We start from the raw sequence: 15,505 nt of genomic DNA on the forward strand, positions 1-15,505 counted from the left end.
GGATCATGTAAGGTAAGTAATAATAGCTAGCTAGAATTTCCATACTTTAAGGTCATCCTCACAACAACCTTGTGTTCTACTATTATTCCCATTTTAGAGATGAGGAAATTGAAGCACAGAGAAGTTAAGCAAGCTCAGGGTCAGTTAGTCAATAGACATTATTCAGGACCTACTATGTGCCAGGCATTATGCTATGTATGCTGGGGATACAGCAAAGGGCCAGGCAGTCCTTGGTCTCAAAGAGCTCACAGTCTAATGGGGGAAACGACACACAAACAATCACATAGGAACCAGCCATGTTCAAGATAAATTGTAAACAATGAACAGAGGGAGGGCGTTAGAATTAAAAGGATGGGGAAAGACCTCCTGTAGAAGGTAGGATTTTGGCTTGGACTTGAGGGAAGCTAGTAGAGGTGGAAACGAGGAGGGAAAACATTCTAGGTTATGGGACAGAAACACAGCAAGTAAGCACCTGAGGTCAGATTTGATTTAGGGTTTTCCTGACTGGAGGGTCTGGTGCTTAATCATAGACATCATGATCATATTCTTCATCTAACATTTACATAGCACCTACTATGTGCCAGGCTCAGTGCTAAGCACTTTATAATTGTAATCTCATTGAAGCCTCATAAAAACTCTGGAAGGTAGGGGATATTATCGTCTCCATTTTACAGAAGAGGAAACTGAGGCAAACAGGGTTAAGTGACTTGCCCAGGGTCACACAGCTAATAAGTGTCTGAGGCTGAATATGAACTCAGGTCTTCCTGACTCCAGGCTCAGCACTCTATGCCAGCTAGATGCCCAGGTAAGGTAACTATCACTATCTTCATTTGACAAATAAAGAAATGGAAGACACAAAAAGTTGCATGATCAAGTAAGAAGAAAAGATGGAATCTGAACCTGTGTTTTCTCTGTTCAAATCCAGAACCCCTTCCCTATATCAGATCTCCACTCAGCACATCACAGAAATGGTTCATCATTATTGGTTTAGCAGTCCCTGTGCAGAGACAAAGGTGAGTCTTATTCACCACTTATCACTCACTCTTTTTTACATTCCTGTCACTGCAGACAGAGAGCCCTGTCTGTGACACTGCTTGTGGTGTGATAGAAAGAGCACCCATCACACTCACAAAGAAACCACACATATGCACTCATTTATGAATTCAGACCCAGCTTATTCTAGCTTTCACCGGCACATAAGGTAGTCATGCAACGTATCTGGATATCTTCAGAATATCATCCAAATTGGATTAGTTTACCAGTATTAATTAATCTTTGACCAATGACTCCTGACTTAGCCCTGAAGGGGATGACACCAAGTGGCTGAATGGGAGCTCTAACCTCCCAGTTGAAAGTGTTTTCTCCCTCTTCAACATGATCTGGTTTCAAGTGCCATCTCTAACATACTGATTATGAGACCTTGGACAAGTCACTTAACCTTTTTTTGCCTTAGGCAATTCTGAATGACTTTAAATTTCAGAGAAAATGTCATCTTTCATTAGTAAGGAGTTTCTTCATCTGGGAGTCCTGCCAGTGAAATCACAGGTCAATCCCTGTCCTATCAAGGTGTCCCAGAACACTTTGTCTCAATCATTTCCGCCCCCCAAAAGATTCCACCTCATATCATAGTTATCTGTGTCATATTTATTAAGCATCAACTATGTGCCAGGTGCGGTGCTAAACACTGGAGATACAAAAAGACAAAAGACAATATCTGACCTCAAGGTGCTCACAACCTAATGGGGGAAAAAGCAAGCAAGCAAGCTATATTCAGGAAAAACTGGAAAGAAATAAGAGAGGGAAGGTACTAAAATTAGAAGAAATTAGGAAAGGCCTCTAGTAGAAGATGTGTATTTTCTGAAGTCCCCCTTCTTAAGGGAGGCTTACTTTGCTTCTTGAAGGTGGGAGGGGCCATATCCTTTTCACGTTTGTATTTCTAGCACTGAGAAAAGTGCCTCTCATACAGTAGATGTTAAATACCTCTTACAGTGAATTGAAAAAGCAGTTTGGAACTATACCCACAGGACAATAAAGCCATCCTTACCCTTTGACCAAGCAATACCACTATTCAGTCTGTTTCCCAAAGAGATAGAAAACAACGAGCAAAAGGTTCTACATGTACAAAAACTTACAACAGCTCTTTTAGTGGTGGCAAAGAATTGGAAATTGAAATAATGCCCATCAGTCGAGAAATGACTGAATGAATTGTATACGATAGTGATAGGATACTATTGTGCTATAAGAAATGGCAACATTATGCTCTCAGAAAATCCTGGAAAGACTTACATGAACTGATACCAAGTGAAATGAGCAGAACCAGGAGAAGATTGTATACAGTAACAGTAATATTGTATGATGATCACCTGTGAATGACAGCTCTTATCAGTAATACAATGATCCAAGACAACTCTAAAGGACTTAGGATGAAAGGTGCTATCTATCTCCAGAGAAAGAATTGGTGGAGTCTGAATGCAGATTGAAGCATACTTTTTCTTCATTTTTCTTGGGGTTTTTTTTTGGGGGGGATTGTGTTTTCTTTCACACATAATTCACATGGAAATGTGTTTTTCATGATTACACATGTATACCTATGTCAAATTGCTTGTCTTCTCAATGGGGAGAGGGGAGGGAGAGAATTTGAAACTCAGAATTTGAAAAAAATGTTAAAATTGTTTTTAGATATAATTAGGGAAATATATTTTTTTAAAGTGAATTAAATTGAAAACCTAAGGTTGGATCCTCCCTTCATCATTTACTAGCCATATGACCTTAAGCAAGTCATTCCCCCCCCATGATGAAGTCCAACTTTCTTGACTTCAGTTTCCTCTTCTGTATAATGAGGGGTTCTCAAGTGATGGGAGAGCCTTATATGTTACACTATTTAAGTCTCCCTGTTTTTATACAGTGATGAGAGTGTTCCATAGCTAAGCCTTCCCATCACCACAGAGGCACAGGAATGCCTCTTAGGTTACACTATCTAACTGATCCTCTTACCACACATTGATGGGAGTGTCACCTTAATTTCACCATCTAAGCCCCATCAAATCAGATCTCAGATTGAGGTTTGGATTACATGGAAATTTGACTAGTCACGCAGTTTAATCACAATAACATTTCCATTGACAAAGTTTCTTTCATCTGGAGAATCCAAAAAAAAAAACAGCTTTAAAACATAAATTATAATTAATTATGACTTTCAGGACAGTTAACTATTATGTTCATTTGACAAATAAGCAAACTGGCTTGACAGAGATGGTGTCACAGAGCTAACCATGAGAGCTGCCATTTAGAGGCTCCATTTGAGATTACAAAGCACTTTACTCAGGTTATCTCAATCAAGCCTTTGGACAGCCCTGAGAAGAAGGCAAGGCAAAGATTGATATCCCCACGTTAAAGAGGAGGAGACTGAGGCTCTGAGATGTGATGTCACCTGCCCAGGGCCACAGAGCTAGTGAATGGGAGAGGCATGATTTTAAACCATTTCTTTTAATTCCAATTCTAAGATTCCTAGCCACAGATTTCTGGGAAAGAAGTAATCAGAGCAGCCCTATGGGCAGGCTGAAGAAAGCTCTTTGAAGCCAGTCTAAATCAGAAGTAGAAAGACTGACAAGAAGATATATTGGCATAAAAGGTACACGTGGGTATAAGAAACAGAACCAAAAAAAGGGTAATCGTTAAAGGTAGAACAAAAGAGAGAAAGGGGAAGAGAATCCCTGACACAGAAAAGATGTCAGAAAATGCTGACCTGCCCCAATCAGTCCTTTCTCTCCTCCTCCTCCTCGTCCTCCTCCTCCTCTTCCTTCTCCTTCTCCTCCTCCTCCTCCTTCTTCTTCTTTCTCATCATTTATTTTCCTTTATCTTATGTTCTATCCCAAAATACCACTTTTTTTCCCTCTTTCATGCTTGTGTAAAGAAAGCCAGCAGGTCATTCCAAGCCAGAAAGACTTTTAATATGACTCAGAAGCAGCCTACAATTTTCCATTTTTCACCATCTGAGGTGGTGTTACCAGGGGAGGAACTGTTTGAGAGCCATAGTATTTCCAGGGGCCCACCACTAAGGAAGGGATAAGGAAGTTTTGGAATCTGGAATGACAGGGGTATAATCCACCAAGAAAGTCACCGACTGGTGAAATATAATGAGAAATATCTACTCAAATTCAGAATTCATTGACCAGGAGAAGACAAGGACCACCTAAAATATAAACTCTCCCTGAACTGAATGTGGTCCCTGGAGTGTACACAGGAGGAGTCAGGATACCAGAATTTGTGACCTTGAACAATTCATTTCCCTTCTCTGCGGCTTAATGTCCTCACCTACACAATGGAGATGACGATGTTTTCATTACCTATGAAACTACATCATGGGATAATTGTGAAGAAAGTTATGCAAACCTTAATGTTCTAGAGAAATAAAAGGAATTATTATAATTTTCATCTTACACCTCAGGGGGTTACTAGGAAGGGTTGGATGAAATACCAGTGCTTGGAACATTTAAGACAGTGTGATACATATCCCCTCCTAGCCTTCAGCTCTAAATTTTGCTGCTACCACTTTGGCCCTTATCCCTACCTTTTTCTCTGCTGGAACCTTGGATTCCATACTGGGAACCACACTGAGTCCTTCTCTCACCTTATAGTGTCTTGAACCAAGCCTTTATTTCATTTCCTGTCCACCAGCTCTAAATGATACCATCCTAGGAGGAACCCTTCTTTTTTAGCTTCCCTTTTATTTGCTCTCTTCTCTTATTAGAATTCAAACACCTTCTACTCCCCAACTGACAAATGGCCAAAAGATATGATCAGGCAGTTTTCAAAAGTATAAATAAGAGCTATCATTAGTCAAATAAAAAATGTTTTAAATAATTATTGATGAGAGAAATGAAAATCAAAAGAATTCTGAGATACTACCTCACGTTGATCAGATTGACTAACCTGACAGAAAGGAAAATGACAAATGTTCAAGGGAATGAGAGAAAATTGGTACCTTAAGGCATTGTTGATGGAGTTGTGGAGTAGTTCAAGCATTCTAGAAAAAAAAATGTGGAGCTATTCCCAAAGGGCTATAAAATTGTCCATACCTTTTGATCCAGAAATACCACCATTAAGTCTGTATCCCAAAGAATTCAAAGAGAGGGAAAATGACCTATTTATACAAAAACATTTATGGCAGCTCTTTTAATGGCGGCAAAGAATTGAAAACTGAGGGGAAGTGCATCTATTGGGGAATGGCTCAACAAGTTGCGGTATATGAATGTGATGGAACATTATTGTGTTATTAGAAAGGATGAGCAGGTGGACTTCAGAAAAACCTGAGAAGACTTATATGAACTCATGAGAAGTGAAGTGAGCAGAACCAGGAGAACATCGTACACAGTAATAGGATTTCCATATAGTGTTCAACTGTGAATGACTTAGCTATTCTAATCAAGGCAATGATCCATGACAATTTCAAAGGACCTATGATGAAAAATGTTATCTGCTTTGAGAGAGAGAAATGAACTCTGAGTGCAGATTGAAACGTACTTTTTAAAAACTTTATTTTTCTTGTTGTGTGTATGTTTTCTTTTGCAACATGTCTAATATGGAAATATGTTTTGCATGACTTCACATGTATAATTGATATATTGCTGGCCTTCTCAAGGGGTAGAGGAGAAGCAGGAAAGAGAATTTGGAACTCATAATTTTTTTAAAAAATTGTTTTAAAAATCACATGTAATTGGGATATATAAATATACATATATACATATATATGTGTAATTTTAAAAAATAATTTAAGTCCTTTGAGGTTAGAAATTGTCTAGTTTCCTTTATCATGACTACTCAGTAGTGCCAGACACAGAAAATACTTAATAATTATCTATCTGTCCTATCTATCCATCATCAGGGCAATATAAACGTATCAGTACCCATCATTATTATACTTACAGGATTATAACTCCTTGATTCAAAGCTCTTAGACCTGAATCATTTTTCATATAATTACTAGTTTATTTTAGAAGGTAGTCTAATTTTTTTGGAGGGGGTGGAGGAAACAAGGTATAAAAAGATTAAAAAACACACAATTTGCAATGAATGACCATTGTGTTCCCAGAGAAGATATGAAGAAATGCGACTCTCTTCTGTTACTGGATCAGTGGGGTACCATGTGTGTGGCATATAGTATGTCTTATCAGAGATGTCTTCTGTGTTGGTTGGTTTTACCTACTGTTTTTTTTTTTTCTTTATGTTGCAATGGATTGAAAGGTGGAGCACATCTTGAAATGACTGTGATGAAAGAATATAATACACCCTTAAATCTTTTAAAAATAAAAAAAAGAATTAAAAACACCTAAATTGCTATGTCTTTGTGACATCTGGATAGAAAGTGAAAAATCCAGTCATTTGGGTTTCCCAAATACCCAGAACCAGGAAGCACAGAGACCAAATGTCAGTATGATTGGCTAAGTTTTTTATTTTTATTCATATGGTTGCTGTAAAGTAGACATAGTTGCTGTATCAGATAAAAGTCAGACAAGAAATGTTACAATTAAAATACAAATCAAAAGGCTCTCAACCTATTTTTATGGCATAACATATCCCATTCCCTCCAAGAATGAACAGGAAGAAAAATGCTACAAAATATGTTCTTATACATTGAACTCGAATAGGATCCTTACAGAATTGTGGAGACCCTTTGAACCTCAAATGCAAGAGCTGGAACATAAAATGGAGAATGTCAGAGCTAGAAGGGACCATGATACATAGAACGTCAGAGCCAAAAAGGATGTTAGAACACAGAATGTTAGAACTAGGTAATATCTTAGAATTCAGAATATTTACACTTGCTGAGATCTTAGAATATAGGATATTAAGGCTAGAAGGGGGCTTAAAAATCATTTAAAGTTGAGGAAATTGAGACTCAAAGAAAAGAAAAAAATTGCCTAAGATAATAGAGAAAGTTAAACAGCAAAAGAACTAGAACCCAGATCTCTGTCCATTGCTGAATAATTATATTTTCAATCGGTTTCATTAACCTACTTAGATCAGCAACTGAGCCTATGCAGAGAAGCCTGACCCAAGTCTGGTTATAAAACCAGTAGAAGAGGAGCCAATTTCTGCATTTCAATAGAGCCAGGGTGGAGGAAAAAACCAATCAATCCCGATTTGGATTGCCAAACCACACAGCTCCCTGTGAAAGTCAAGAGTTGTTACTATTGGCAAAGGATATGCAACACCCTATGGTGCCGTGATTGAATTAGATCCTGCACCAGCAGCATTAACTCAGCAATTTCTTCTCCTCTGTGATGCGGCGAAGAAGTTATTAGTTCATCATTAAGAGAAACCATTTGCAGAAATTGGGGAAAATTTGTTGCAGAGGGAGCTATCTGGCCTTGTCCGAAGGAAAGTAGAGGGACCAGCTCTGTTTCCTCTCAGGCCTGATTTCAGAGCAGACTGGGTCTCTGGCAAATTTTCATTTCCTAAGGGAGCTTCTCTCCTGGATCCAATGCAGGAATCTCTAAAGAAACGCCAGGAAATGGAACATCTACTGCGAGGAAATCCCTCCAGAAAGATAATGACTGCAGAAAGAATATGGATTAGCTTTCTGGGCAACAAAGGTGACCAGGGCTCCAGATAAACACAAACTTTCCTTGTGGGGAGGTTTCTATCCTAAGGAATCAGTTCCCAGCTCCGAGAGGAAAATCCAAACTTGTTTCTGAAGGGTTAATGGTATATCTTCTCCCTTTGGCATCTCTCCCAGCCTAAATCAAGCCTGCTTCATCTCATATGGAAAGGAAAGACAAACTGTACAGATTGAAAACATCTGTATAGTGAGTGAATGAACCACATGGCCACAGTGTCATGCCGAGATCTACTTATAACTGTCCCCTTTTGTTTGACTTTAAAAGCGCAGCACAAATAAATACAGTAGGTTTTGTTTAAACAAAGAAGACTCTGATCAATAGAGGTTTGTATAGCTTACGACCTTCAACCATAAACAGAAATTTGAGGTAAAATCCACAAATCTCAGATCAATTACCCGATTATTTACCCTTTGGCACTCAGAAGGTTCAAGCCTGCCTTGCATATTAAACAGGGAGGGGAAAGAAAGATTTTTGGGGGGAGGTTAAATGGAATGGGGAGGGTTATGTGAATTTATGATCACCAGCCATCAGGGGTATGCCAACCATAGCTTTTCAACATAAACATGATAGTGGGGAGCATATAAATCACTAAAGACAAATTGTAAATTCCAGGACATTTAAGACGGTGTTCCCAGTAGTTTTTATAGGCTTTCTGAGAGGTTCAACCGTCAGCTGTTAACCCCATTGCTATCAGTGAAACATACTATACTTAGATACAAAAGCCCCAGGTTCAAATCCTAACTGTCATTTTCAACCTTATATAACCTTGAGGAAGTCTTTTCTCCTTCTTTGGGTCTTAGTATCTTCATGTGTAAGAGAATAGGGTTGCAATAGATGTTTTCTATGCTCCCTTCTAATTTTAAATCCTCAATCCTTTTGAACTGTGGTTTCTTATAAATGAAATCCTGCCCCAAGACCTAGATAGTATTGTAAAGTGAATAGGAGCCTGAGGAGCCTAAAGTATGGCCATCCCAGGTACACAGTGGAAAAGCCCACCCTCTTCCCACTTAAGGCATAGTTTGTACTGCATCAAAGGGTGGGAAGACATGGGTATGGGAAACAGTAATGTCTTCAGAAGACTTTTCTGGGGCTCCCTTTACTGTATGCTGATGGAAGTAGACCTGCTCTCCCCCAAAATTCTCTGACACATTTCACTACTCCCTTTACAAAACTTCCTACTACAGTTCAAGGCTATCATGGTCCAGGACCCACTCAGTTCAACAAAAATGTATTAAGCACCTACTATGTATGCCATTTCCCCTAATCCCAACAATCCTAAGACTCATCACTGAAATATTCTCCTTTCTCATCCATTTCCTATATTCTCAATTCTTTTTCTTGCTTCCTGTCATCTGCTGACAAAAGGGCCCAACCCCACCCCTCTCTCCAAATCCCTGGAGAATCTGCTTTATCTCCAAAAAACTAAAGAAATATTAATAAATGAAGGCATATCATCCACATTTCATAAGCACTCTCATCTCTTCCTCTTCCTTGAGAGATACAGTATCAAATACAATTTTAACACAATCTGTATTAGATCATTCATCCTTGAGCATTGAAACTAGGTTTGAGTAAGAGGGAGATTAGTTGAAATTTACAATTACTATCCAAAAATGGAAACCTCATTAAGCTTGACATTATGTTTCTGCCAATCTGGCCCACATATAGCTCCCTTTTCTGTCTATGTGCTATCCCAGATGCCTGAAACACACTTCTTCCACATGTATACCTATTGAAATAACTATCTTCCTTCAGGCCCCTGCTCTGATGATGTCTCTTCTATGAAACCTTTCCTGATCCTTCCAGATAAGAGAGATCCTACCTTCCCTTCATGAATTACTTAAGTCAGTATTTGAATTAAATTGTTGACATTGGAACAAAATGTTGATTTCTAGATTTGTTTATCTAGGAATGGACCAAACCTTGAATAACTGATAAGACAAATAATGCCCAATTCCATTTCTTTAAGTCACTTATCCAAACAGCTGCTAATGGGATCCAAATGGATCCACTGGAGTGTAACCTCTTGCCCTGATATCATCCATCCCCTGCACACTCAAAAGGCACACACGGAGAAGAAAGGGGACTCTGAATCATCCTAAAATAATTAAGAGTCCAAGGTCACTGCCATTTCTCATGTTCTAGCCTGACCTTTCATTAATCTGCCCTCATGTAGACAATTCTGATTTCATTCTGGATGATGTATCCAGGTGTCACCACTTTCCACACTTTGGGGCAGGGCCTGTGTTTTCTGTCACTAAAGTAGAACTTAATAGGATCATAGATATAGAAAAGACCTTCAGAGGTCATCTAATCTAACAAACCCCTCTTCCTTCTCCTTCTCCTCCTTCTGCTTCTTCCTCTTCCTCTCCTTTTCCTTCTTCCTCTTCTCCTTCCTTCTCCTCCTCCTCCTCCTCCTCTTCCTCCTCCTTCTCCCATCATATACCCTTCTCCTTTAGCTACAATTTCACTAACTTGTTTATTGGAAAGAGTTTTATATCGTTTGCTAAATTCGTATACAAATGAAGAGTATATTTTATTTTTTCTTCTTCCAAAAGAAATCTAGTGATAAGTTACTTCTTATTTATGTGGTCCTTGGCAGGTTTTTCTAGAGGTCTAACTGATGTCCACATATGTTTCTATAGACTTGAGAAACATTTAAGTCAATGAACTCAGAACCACATAAAAGAATTTATGTATTTTTTGTGACTGTGCTCTAAAATTCTATATATAAACTCACAGACAGATGATGTTGAGCTTCTTAGTATTAAAAGGAATTGAGTAGAAATAAGATTTAATTTCATATTATGTATGCCCTACTGGGTTTCTGGAAATGTCAAATAATACTATTCTTGTAAAGGTACATTTACTGGTGTCTTCCAAGAAAAGTTACTGAGAACATAGTTATCAATGGCAGCATGGTGAACCTGAGGTCAGAAGACTGTCTCCTGCCAGGCCTAGAGGCCTGAGGGCTACCCAAGTCTTCCCTTACCTCTATCGGAGGTCTTCGGTTGGCCACACCGGATGCTCGTATGAGAGAAAGGACGTTCCAGAGTCGAACAAGGGTTGAGCTTTATTTCAGGGTCTAGTTACAAGTGCAGGGGAATTCTTCCTTAGGAGGGAAAGAGAAAGATCTCCCAAGCAGGCAAAGATCTTACAATAAGAGATTGGAAGTAGAAGTACAAGTGGGGAGAGAGGGGGAGGGGAGAGAAGAGAGAGGAAAAGCGGAGCCTTCTGTCCTGTCCGCTCCACGCCCCTCCCGCCAAGAGAACTTTCAGGCTTTCCTGATCCTACTTAAACTCTCCAGCAGCATAGTTTGCATCTGAATACCGTGCTGTTAGATAACAATAGTGTGCCCAGATCCAGGACAATCTCGAGGGCGGGGAGAGCTCTCTTCCATCACGTTTCTCACGGGAAGAGGCGGAAATACATGAGATAGCTTGGTTCACCTCTATTCCCAGTCATTTCCGGGGGGTCTCGTGAGAACTCTGAGATTTAGAAGTTCCCACCTTTACCCACCCGAGACTGTCCACCTGAAATTGAGCTTCCATCCCCAGCAGTCTCCAAACTCTGCAATACCACTGATTAGTTATGCGACTTTACACAAGTCATTTCCTTCCTCTGAACTTGTTTCCTCATTGGTAAAATGATGGTAGTAACACTTGCCCTTCTTGCCGTATAAAGCTGTTGTAACTCTCCATCGAGATGCCATATGCAAAGCAAATTGGAAAATTTTTCAAAGGCCTGGGAAGTGCTTATTCTTAAAATCTACAATTTCTGTGTCTTAAAATTCAGGGCTTCCTTCAGGGTTCAGTTCAAGCCACCTTCTACTTGAGGCCTCTTCTGATCTCTACTCTACAAATTATTTTGGATTTACCCTCTAACACATTCTGTATTAATTTACTGGGTACATGTAGGTTCTCCCCAAATGAATGTCAGTTTCCAGCCTCAAGTCTCCTCCTGCTCCAATCCATCCTCCATTCAACTGTCAAAGTGATTTTCCTAAAGCACAGGTCTGTCACTGTCACCATACTCGATAAATTCCACTGGCTTTCTATTGTCTCTTGGAGAAAATATAAACTCCTCTGTCTTTTAAAGTCCTTTGCAACTTACCCCCAACCTTCCTTTCTGATCTCTCTCTCTCTCCTCTCTCTCTCTCTCCTCTCTCTCTCTCTCTCTCTCTCTCTCTCTCCCCCTCTCTCTCTCCTCTCTCTCTCTCTCTCTCTCTCTCTCTCTCTCTCTCTCTCTCTCTCTCTCTCTCTCCTTTCTCTCTCTCTCTCTCTCTCTCTCTCTCTCTCTCTCTCCCCCTCTCTCTCTCCTCTCTCTCTCTCTCTCTCTCTCTCTCTCTCTCTCTTTTCTGACTATCTGGCTCTTTCAGAGTGTGTGTGTATGTGACCTTCTTTCCCTCCCTATCCCACATAAATATTGTGTATATGTGGATATATATTTTTCTAGCTAATCATGATTAATAATAACAATAGCTATAATTTATATAATGCTTTAAGGTTTGCAAAACATTTTACAAATATTATCTCATTCAAACCCCTGGGAAGTAGGTGTTATTATCTTCATTATGCAGATGAGAATACTGAGTCCTAGAAAGGTTAAATGACTTGCCTGTGTCTTAGGCACAAGTTGAACCAAGATCTTCCTGAATCTATGCCTAGTGCTCTGTTCTAGATGATGGATAGATAGATAGATAGATAGATAGATAGATAGATAGATAGATAGATGATGGATGGATGGACAGATGAACAGATAGATAGATAGATAGATAGATAGATAGATAGATAGATAGATAGATAGATAGATAGATGATGGATGGATGGACAGATGAACAGATAGATAGATAGATAGATGATGGATGGATGAATGGTTGGACAGATGAACAGAGAGATAGATAGATAGATGATGGATAGATGGACAGATGAACAGATAGATAGATAGATAGATGATGGATGGATGAATGGTTGGACAGATGAACAGAGAGATAGATAGATAGATAGATGATGGATGGATGGACAGATGAACAGATAGATAGATAGATAGATAGATAGATAGATAGATAGATAGATAGATAGATAAATGATGGATGGATGAATGGTTGGACAGATGAACAGAGAGATAGATAGATAGATAGATAGATAGATAGATAGATAGATAGATAGATAGATAGATAATAGATAAATGGATGAGGAGAAATCCTTCCTTCACACACTCTCTCTAGGCTAGACAGATTCACCTCCCTACTCTTTACACGTGATGCCCCATCTCTCTACTATCTCCCACATCTGGAATGTTCTCCTTCTTCACTTTGGCCTCATAGAATCCCTTCTAGCCTTCAAGATTCAGCTCTAATACCTCCCTCTGTAGGTGGCTTTTCCTGACACCCCAGCCCACCCCTTGATCCTACTGGTGAGTTCTTCCTAGAGCCTTCATTGACTGATCAGCCTTCACTGCCCCTCAGCTCTGCTCCTTAGTTTTTAGACTTCCTAACAATGCTGCTACACATGGTGCCCTCATCTCCCTACTACCTCCCCCTATACGTGGCCCCCTTTTCAGGTTTCCTTTGTTCATTGTCTTCCCCCATTAAAATGTAAGCCTCTTGAGGGCAGGGACTTCCTTTTTTGCTTGTACTTGTAGCCTCAGTGATTAGCACAGTGCCCTGAATGCAGTAAACCAGGGGTGGGGATCCTGTGACCTTGAGGTCACACATGACCTCGAGGTCACACGTACCCTCGAGGCTAAAGGTTCCCCACTCTTGCAATAAACACTCAAGCATAATTTCCTCAAGCTTCATTTTCTATATGTAGATTTTTCCAGTCCCCCATCTTCTAGTGCCCTCTTTCTTTGAACAGCCTAGTGTTTATTCTAGTTAGTCTACGTATAATTACGTCTATATCCATACGTGCACACATACACACATATATACATATGTATATATGTTTCATAATCCATATTTTATATAATGTATGATATACTGACTATATATTTTTTTTTACTCAACTATACATTTTGTAATGGGTTTTATACATGTGTGTATACAATATCTATCTTACATAATGTATGATATATTCTATATAATATATATTTTATTTACTCAACTAAACATGTTTGTAGTAAGTTTTGTCTTTTTTGCTTTCTCAATAGGGGAGGGGGAGGAAAATGGAGGTGGAATGGAGGGAAGCTGGATTTTTATTGACTGAAAAAATGTAATTAATAAATTTAATTTTTAAAACAAAACAATCCCCCCCAAGTTGTCATCAAACCCCTATTTGAAGACTCATGGTGGTGAGAAATTTGCTATCTCCCTAGATAATCCATTCTACTTTAGAAACTGTTCTTATATGGATCTAAAATCTGCCTCAGCAACTTCCAGCCATGTTCCTAGTTCTTCTCTCTGGGTACAAACAGAACAAGTCTCTTCCCTCTTCCATAAATGCTTAAGGACAACTGTCCTATAGATATCCTCTATATCTTCTCTTTCTTTCATCTCCCCCCTCTTCCCATGGGACATGGTTTCAAATTCCGTCACCATTTTGGTTGTCCTCCTCTCTATATTCTCCAACTCATCAATGTCTGAATTTCATTTCTTTTATTTACTACCCGGGCAAGTCATGTAACATCCATTGAGTCAGATTCCTCATCTATAAAATGAAGTGCCCTCCAATTTTAAATCTATGATCCTCACAAAAGAGGAATAGGACCCATATGCATCAAAAAATTATAGCAGTTCTTTTTTATAGTGGAAACTAATACAGGTGCCTATCAATTGTGGAATAGCTGAAGAAAATTATTTTAAAAAATAGAGAAGACTTAAAAGAACTGATGCATAGCACAGCCAGCAGAACCAGAAGAACGACTTACGCTATAATCATAACAAGATAAAAATGAAAGACTCTGATGAATGAAATGACCAACCACAATTCAGATTGAATTATGATGAAAAACTTGACCCATTTCCTGGTGATAGACTAAATATGCATAATGACACACACAGCTTGGGGGGATTATTCAATATAGGAACCAGTTTTGCTTGACTATGTGTGTTTGGTGCAAAAGGTTCTTTTGTCTTTTTCCAAGATGGGGAGAAGTAAAAGGGAAAAAAATACAAATGTTTATGAGCTGAAAAAATAAAACGTAATTTAAAAACTCATTGTTCTATGATCTCTCTTTAAAAGTATTGCTCAGAACTCCATGGTAGACTGAAAACTAGTTTAGCAGTCAGACTGGCCAATGTTACCCAAGGCCAATCTCCAAACTGCTTGCTCCATGGACTCATATAACTAATTCCTGAAAGCCCACTATCTTCATTCATGAAAAGGATGGGCTACAGCATGCCTGATCTATTTATACTAGTTCTCACAGAGGCTCACAACATAATTAATCTAATTTCAGTTAACCTTCCCAGCTCTACCTCATTCTACTCCCTTTCCTAGATTTTGCATTTCAGCCATAATGGATTGTCAGCTACTTCTGTATTCTCCGGCCTCTGGGCATTCACATAGGCCATTTTCAATGCTTGCAACACAATCTTTCCTCACCTCTATCCATTTACATTCTTCTCTTTCTTCAAGAATCAACTCCAGTGCCACGTCATCTATGAAGCCTGTGTCCTGCAGCTAATAGGGATGGCTCTCATCTCAAATTATCTTAGACTACTTTGGACATCTCCTTTACTCCTATCCCCCTCCTTTTATCATGCAAACATCATAGAAAGCAGATCATAGATTTAAGAATTGGATGGGAGTTTAGTGGGCATGTAGTCCAACCCCTCATTTTATAAGCAGCTAGGTGGCATAGTAGATGGACAGTTTCACTTGAAGTCAAACATTTCAAATTCTGAGTCAGAAGTTTACTAGCTGTGTGGCTCTAGGTAAACC

The sequence above is a fragment of the Notamacropus eugenii genome, chromosome 1, assembly GCF_028372415.1.
Source record: "Notamacropus eugenii isolate mMacEug1 chromosome 1, mMacEug1.pri_v2, whole genome shotgun sequence".
NCBI lineage: Eukaryota > Metazoa > Chordata > Mammalia > Diprotodontia > Macropodidae > Notamacropus > Notamacropus eugenii.